This window comes from Nothoprocta perdicaria, unplaced genomic scaffold, assembly GCF_003342845.1.
Source record: "Nothoprocta perdicaria isolate Ctin4 unplaced genomic scaffold, notPer1 scaffold_231, whole genome shotgun sequence".
Classification (NCBI taxonomy): Eukaryota; Metazoa; Chordata; class Aves; order Tinamiformes; family Tinamidae; genus Nothoprocta; species Nothoprocta perdicaria.
Genome location: NW_020455457.1, coordinates 207,916 through 215,207, shown reverse-complemented (window position 1 = coordinate 215,207; position 7,292 = coordinate 207,916). Strand labels below are relative to the sequence as shown.

The 7,292-nt window shown below is 44.7% G+C and overlaps 1 protein-coding gene across 1 annotated transcript in view; it reads right to left on the bottom strand.

The window, feature by feature from the left end:
• The window catches only part of SPIDR (scaffold protein involved in DNA repair), a 187,565-nt gene that overhangs the window by 27,102 nt on the left and 153,171 nt on the right, over positions 1-7,292 (bottom strand). The gene's annotated exons all lie outside the window — the stretch shown is intronic.

Below are 7,292 nucleotides of genomic sequence, written 5' to 3'. Positions count from 1 at the left end.
TTTTTTTTTTTTTTTTTTTTTGGTAAGAAGAAGCCCAAAGGAACTATTTTAAGGAGGCAGTTAAAGAACCTGCTACGCAAACCATTTGACTAAAGCAATCCCTGAGCCCAAGGCTGGGAAGTGTTGCTTAAGCAACTCGCTGGCGTTTTCAGACGATATTACTGTCGCGGGAGATAAGGCAAAGTCGGTGGATGTCATCTGGGGAGATAGTGAGGAGGTGTCTCACACGGCTCGGCACCTGCGATGAGCGGCACCGAGAGCGTGAGTCACGGGCGCTGCGCGAGGGAGGCCCCGCTCTGCAGCACTGGCTTAATTGCCCCAGAAAGCAGCAGTTAAGCAGGGAAACTTCCCAAAAGGGGGGGCGAGAATCACAGAATGACTGAGGTCGGAAGGGACCTCTAGTCCAAGCCCTCTGGTCAAGAAGGGTCACCAAAAAATGCCCTCGGAGGGTGGCACAAGCACCTGTGTTCCTGACGGAAACTCAGGGGCGCAGAAGGCAGCAGAAGTTGGGTCATTTTACAAATACATGACAAAAATACCCTTTTCCTGAGCAAGCCACCTCCTGCTRCTTTGGGAGCACATCATATCAAGCAGTAGATGCATCCCCAAAGAATCCAGGGGCAGCTCATTCTGGAGCTGGTTTTGATGGAGAAAAACTGGACATAAAAGACTCCCATATTCTCCCGGAATCCCGAGTGATGGGCAGGCTGGAAGGCCACGTACCCTGAGCTCTGGGCTAGGTGACATTCCCAGGCCAGAGGGCCAGTGACAAACCTGTGTCTTCAACCCCTCTATCACTCTTTTTATTTACTGTATACAACAACCACGGAGATCCCTCGTGGGCAGGTGTCGCTCCCGGCTCAAGCGAACCAAGGGTGGGTTGTGTTACAGCCGTGACAGCCCAGAAGCAGAATCACCATAGTCGCCTGGCACTTTCCATSCTAGGACCCTTCAGTTACTTAAAAACCTCTGTCAAGCCTTAACTGATTGGACTGAGATTTCTTATTGTTTGGTTTGGAAAAAAAAACAGGGTAGTATGTTCTGGACATCTCTGAAAAACAGACGGAGAGGAATGAGAGGGGGGTTAAAAAAAAGGCARTTTTGCTCATGTTAACAAAACATTTAGTGATTGTCGTGAAAAATACAGTTCTTTATATTCTGGAGCACGCAAAGGGCAATTTCGTTTGTGTCTCGAACGCCTTAGCCGTGTTCAGCAGTCTCTTAACTGGGAACTGATCACTGGAATTTCTCATCTCTTCAGTGAGACACAGCCGAATGCAAGTCAGCCTCAGACTAGCTGGCACCAGGCTCACATTAAGTCTTCTGGGACATGTTAATTGCCTAAATAAAATTAACTTGGTTGGTGCTGAACACATCAGTTGCTAAGAGTACATTTTCACAGTCCCTGTAAGCCAAGCATGGAGCCAGCTGCTGCCACACAGGGAAGTCCCAACTTSCCGGTTTGCAGCTTCCATGTTTCCATTCCTTGGCTGGGGCAACATAAACAGCGAGGCTACGAAATTGATCTTACCAAAATAATACTACAGCCAAATAAATAAATAAATACATAAATACATAAATAAAAACCCCACCCAACTCTGGTTAGGTCAGCTTCTTGAAAATAAAATCTGTATAATCCAATAATCCAAATATGTGAGGAACTACTTGCAGGTGAGGATGTATTTTCCAGGTCGGCCTGGTTGTATGATAGAAGAGCCGTGCCATTGCTTGGAATATAGAAATATGGGAGGAAATGTGTGTAATTTGAGGCTTACCCCACTAAAAGCCTCATTCATACCAGAAACATGCTTGTGATTATTGGCATAATGACAGAATCCCAGAACCTCTTGCACCAGAGCTTGTGACCAGACACCCAGTATTCGACGTGCACTCAAAGGTAGTCAYGATTTCTCAAAAATGCATTGAAAATTAAATGCATATATCCACCCACTCAAAAGAGTGAATTCCTCAAACGGTTCCATGTCAGGCTGAGAGAGAATGAATATCCCAAACCACCTCTGTGAACAGAACTTCATGAACAAACGTTCCCAGCTTCAACGCTGTTTAACAAAAAGTCCAAATGAAAGAATGACAAAAACTTAAAATATTCTTAACARCACTGGGCCCGTCCCACATTAAACAGCCAATGATACAGATACTTAGATGAGTAAAAACCATATTTTCCAATGTAATAGCTGCAAGGCAACCAGGCGAATGGCACGGCAGAACTCAGCACTGCATTCAGGGATTATTCTCCTGCTCTTGGCAAGGGCTTCTGTCCTTGCACATCTCACACAGGCCTTGGCATCGCTGCCAATGCCGCCGAGGTCAGAGCAGCTTTCAGGGTCCATGCCAGGCCCCGACTTCTTACCCGCTATTGTCTTTCCCTTCATTTCACTTTATTCCCAGAAAAGCGGGCTTGCATTATTTTCTCACATTACAATGTTGCTCCCACATTGCAGAAAATGTTCTCGCAAATTAAGTTTTGCCAGCCGGTCTAACAGTGATTAAAGCAACAGATTGTCACACAATTTTCCACCCTTTGAAGCTAACTACCCGGAAGAAAACCCACATCTAAATCACCAGACACGCTGCAAGTCCAAACCAAGTATTGGCCCCCAGCATTTATTATTTGTGTGTGCATCTATCACAAAACAGTTTTTTTTCCCCTCTATAAAACGTGGCATTTGCATTGAAAAAGTTGATCAGTGAAAACCAGGCTTCATTAATAGCTTGCCAGGATGCAGACTCCCGAGCCATTAGGAAAGGGGAACATATCTGTTTTTATCAGTGGTGTTTGTGCTAGGAAGGAAACAAGGACCATCTTTCTTTTTTTGGCCCACAGGCTGTTCAGACTTGCATAAGAACTGAGTATTAGAAATGGCTTTGGAAAGAGAAAATTGATTTCAGGACTGAGGGGTGGCATGAAGGGGAGGAGAAGAAGAGGGAGAGGGAGAGGGAGAGGGAGAGGGAGAGGGAGAGGAGAGGAGAGGAGAGGAGAGGAGAGCCTGTGGGAGATGCAGAGTAAGGAAAAGGTGAACTATGACTCACTGGTAATAACAAAGGGGGCGAGGATAGAGAACGATAAGAAGTGAGGCAGAGATTAGCCCTTTTTTTTAAGTAATGACACAGTAAGTCTCATGCTAAAGCTTGGGAAGATTTTGTTAATTTGCTAGTAGCCAGGAGCAAGGAGTGGGGGGAGGAGAAAGATGAGGTTGATTACTCTGCACTATTTCTATGACTGCGCTGATATTTAGGACAAAATGTTTCCCAGTGGAAATCTGGAGAGAATTACAGGATTACGCTGCCGTGCCCTTCCTAGCTCGTCCCTCCTTATGGGGAAAGAGTACAACTTTATTTTATTTTACAACTTTAAAACAATTATTTTGTTATGCGTGAAAAATCCAACATATCCAAGGGGTTCAGGCAGCTGACTTTCTGGAGAAGTAAGGAGAAAAACCTTCAGTTTCTGCCCACCTCAACAGCCACTCTCCAGCTTCCTCCACGGCCGGTGGAAAGGAAGAAGCAAAAGGAACATCTGGTTGAGGGAGAGATGCAGGGGAGTCAGGAGCCTGCGATGGCCTTTTCTCTGTCTTATGAAAGCAAGCTGCAGAGATTTGTCTCTAAAATCTYAACTAAGAAATATATATACATATTTCTTTAGCCCAGGAGAGGAGGACAACCATGTGGACCCCGTCAGATTTACGCATCCGTCGTTAAAACGTCCAGCGCAGCGCTGGCAAGATGGTGTAAGCAAGACAGGCAAGAGACAAACGCAATCTCCTCCCCTCTGGGGAGACCTCCCGAGTTACTGACCCTTCGGAAGGGAGAGAAAGAGGGAATGGGGGAAATGCTGCAGACTGCCCTTGCATTCGCTCCGATATTTGCTCCTTCTTTATCTGCAGCATCCCAGAGGCAGCCGAGGCTCCTTTGTTTGTGGGAAGGGCTGCTTATCTCTGAGGTGGGGCCCTAGCAGAGGCACAAAGCACACGCACATAAACACCCATCAACACAACTCCCCTCTCCTCCTCCTCCTCCTCACCACAGGCGCTACCTACACAAGCCCCATGCAGCAACTTGTCTGGTCAGGTCCCAAGGTGGAGCTGATTAACTCCTGCGAATATGGCTCGGATTCAAACTGCAACCTGCAGGACACCACCCTGCCAGGAATTCAGGTATCCCTGCCTTATACACTCCCTGCATCCAGCAAACCTGTATTACTGCTGGAAAATCCAAGCTCAGGGCACACAATGGGGCAACTGGGTCTTTTATTTTACTTCTTTCTTTTTGTCACCCCATAATACGGAAGGGTTTTCTGGCAAGTGGCACCACGTTAACTGGAGCACAAATTACTTCACGTTTCCAAGTGACATTTTGTGTTTCCAGCACTGAATCCCTGCTCCCATCTTTTTTTCTTTTTTTTTTTTTTTTAATCCTCCCTGAGTTTCAGACCATCCCGTTCTAAAATCCATGCCATTTGCTGCCACGAAACTGCCCGAGAAGCACTGCAGAGCTTCAATAACTACGGCTTGACCGACACAACTTAAAATTAATGACCCAGTGTCATGGACAGGCCTTGTAATACTTGTGTCCCCAGGCACACACGTGACCTCCACTGCTTCCAGTTAATAAAAACGGGAAGGTGAGGCCCACAGCAGGGTCCTGCTCCCAGCTCCCCACAAGCACCAACATCCAGGCACCYGAGCGGCTGCTCTGGTTTAAAGCACCAAGGTGGTGGCAATGGTATTCATGTGCCCTGGGAACACAAGGCTGAAAATCACTTACATGCAGAGCTTATGAACGTCTACATTTTTACTGGACAACTGCAGGAGGGCCCAGAAGAGRGGAAAAAAGGGGGAAGACAAGTTCAGGAACGCTGATGCTGGCAGAGAGGCAAGGGAGCACAGTTAGCACCAGAGCTGCAAGTTCTCTGCAGCCAGAGGCGGCCCGTCTTTACCAAAGTATTGGCTTAAGCTGCACATGTGACAGGAATATCACCAGGGAAATAAGCAGGTCTTATCTCAGCATCTGAAATAGAAAATATGTAAGAGAGGCCTCCCCAGTCTCAGGAAAGGAATCATTTTTTTGAGGCACTTCTTAACATGTGCGTTACACAGTATTTATATAACACATTTTGCAAATAGCTCACTGCTGTAACTATGCCAAGTCCATAATTTTGTATTTTCCTAGTTGTTAATTGCTTTTTTATACCCATCTTAAAAATGAGAAAGAATGACAGTAGCTATAAAATAACTTTAGATTATTTTTATTTGCTTCCTTGAATAGTCAATTACTTCAGCACAAACTGGAAAAGCAAATGCAACATCCCCGAGATCTTTCGTCAGTCTCCCAGTGATGGCTGCTTTTTCCATTTCTGCATTCAGGTTAATTCTTCTACCTGGTATTTTCTGTGTATGACCCCAAGAAGCAATGGGAAGACAAGGGAAAGTGCACAAGGAGAGCCTGGTGGGCCAGGTGTATCAGCATGGGTGCCTTTTGAATAATGAGCATGTGAGTAATGAAGGAAGGCTCAGAAGCATTTTAATTTTCCCCAAATTTATGAAAATATCAAACCCTGACTGTGCAATGGGAAGCAAATACAACTTCTAGGGCACRTGTGTAGCACAAAAGCAGAGGACTTCTGATACTTGCAATGAAACCAGTGACTTGACAATTTTTCTGCGCAAAACCTTTTTTCCCTGAAGTTTTTATGTGGCACCAAATGAACTGTTTAAACTCCCCAACCCACACTGTCTCTAAGTGCACTTTCCAAACATTAAACTGCTGATGTGTATATTTTAGCTGCATGCAAAATTTTACTCAAAAGTAAACAAAACATTTGCAGCGATAAAAAGGACATTCCTGTTGTCCACCCAAACACAATGTAGAGCCAAAGCTATAATTTCAAACAGTCACAGAGCTGCTTTTGACAAATATTTTTTCACTATCATCTGATTGCTTCACTTATATTCCTACAGGAATATTAACTTTTTTTCCCTATATTAATAGCTTTCACTGAATATAATTATACCATATAAACTTTTTTTTTAATATATATATATTAATAGTTGGTCTGGGAAATACAGAAAGGAAAACAATTTCCTAAGTGTTGTCTAAAAGCTCGGGTAATGTTCAGCCTCAGCAAATGACTGGGAAAGGTCTCCTCCCCACAAATAACCTACACATCTCCCCCTATACCATGTTTGTATTCTTTTTTTTTTCTCCTTTTTTTTTTTCCTTAAGATATACTCCATTTAGTTTGTTACCTAAACAGAAAAAGATTTTGGGTGGAAACAATACAGGCAATTACGTCACCCCAGCTCGTTTCAGCCTTGCTCTGCTGATAGCGCGGATGCTGCTCGCGATCCTCGGGGTCGCCGGCTCCAACGCTTCATCACAGGACCCCATTACAGTCGCTTGCTTATTTTGTAACACGATTCAGAGAAAATATGATTTTAATGTGCATCCCAATTCCCTAAGCTAGAGGAAAGTGTACATTTAAGAAGCACATAGACGTGGGTGAAAACTGCAAGTCTCTGTTATGGATGGTCTCCAATTAAAAAAATCCTGTTCCAAATATAACATGTAATTACCACCCAGCTACTTAAAATACTTATCTGCAAATCTGAGGAGGGGTTCTTTGTTTATTTTTATTATCCTAAGACTTTTTAATTACTGTTTTGGCATCCAAGAATTCCAACAGTCGGTGAGGTAGTGCCAGAAGATCTCCTCTTTGCAAGGTGCTCGGCACCCTCCCTTCCAAGAAAATCAGCAGCAAGCTGCAGGGTTTGGCAGCACTTCCCAGCGTGTTTGCTCCCCGCCACCTTATACATAAAAATCAGAATAAAAGCCTTGTCTTCAAAGAGTGATCTGGAAACAACAGCTGGAGAATATGGTGCTAACTAGGAGGACGGGTCCTGTTCTGCACACAGGGTCCCACTGAAGTTGGGGGAGGAGTCTCCCTATATATATATATACACCTATATATATATATATATATATACACAGCTATATATATAGCGGGCTAGCAGGAGCCACCTACTCCTTGTGCGGGCCCTGGGAAAGCTGGAGCTGCCCATGGCAAACTCCGGGAAGAACTACAGCACCTGGGATGAGACAAGCCGGGTGCAGCAGCACCGGTGGTGCTGCCTATCTTTCAGGAACACGTTATTTGCGGATTCATTAGGTTTACTTCTCAACCGCATGGCCTGTGAATGGGCTCCTAAATGTTTTATTAAAAAAAAAAAGGGGGGGGGGAGAAAAAAAAGGAAAAGGAAAAGGAAAAGGAAAAG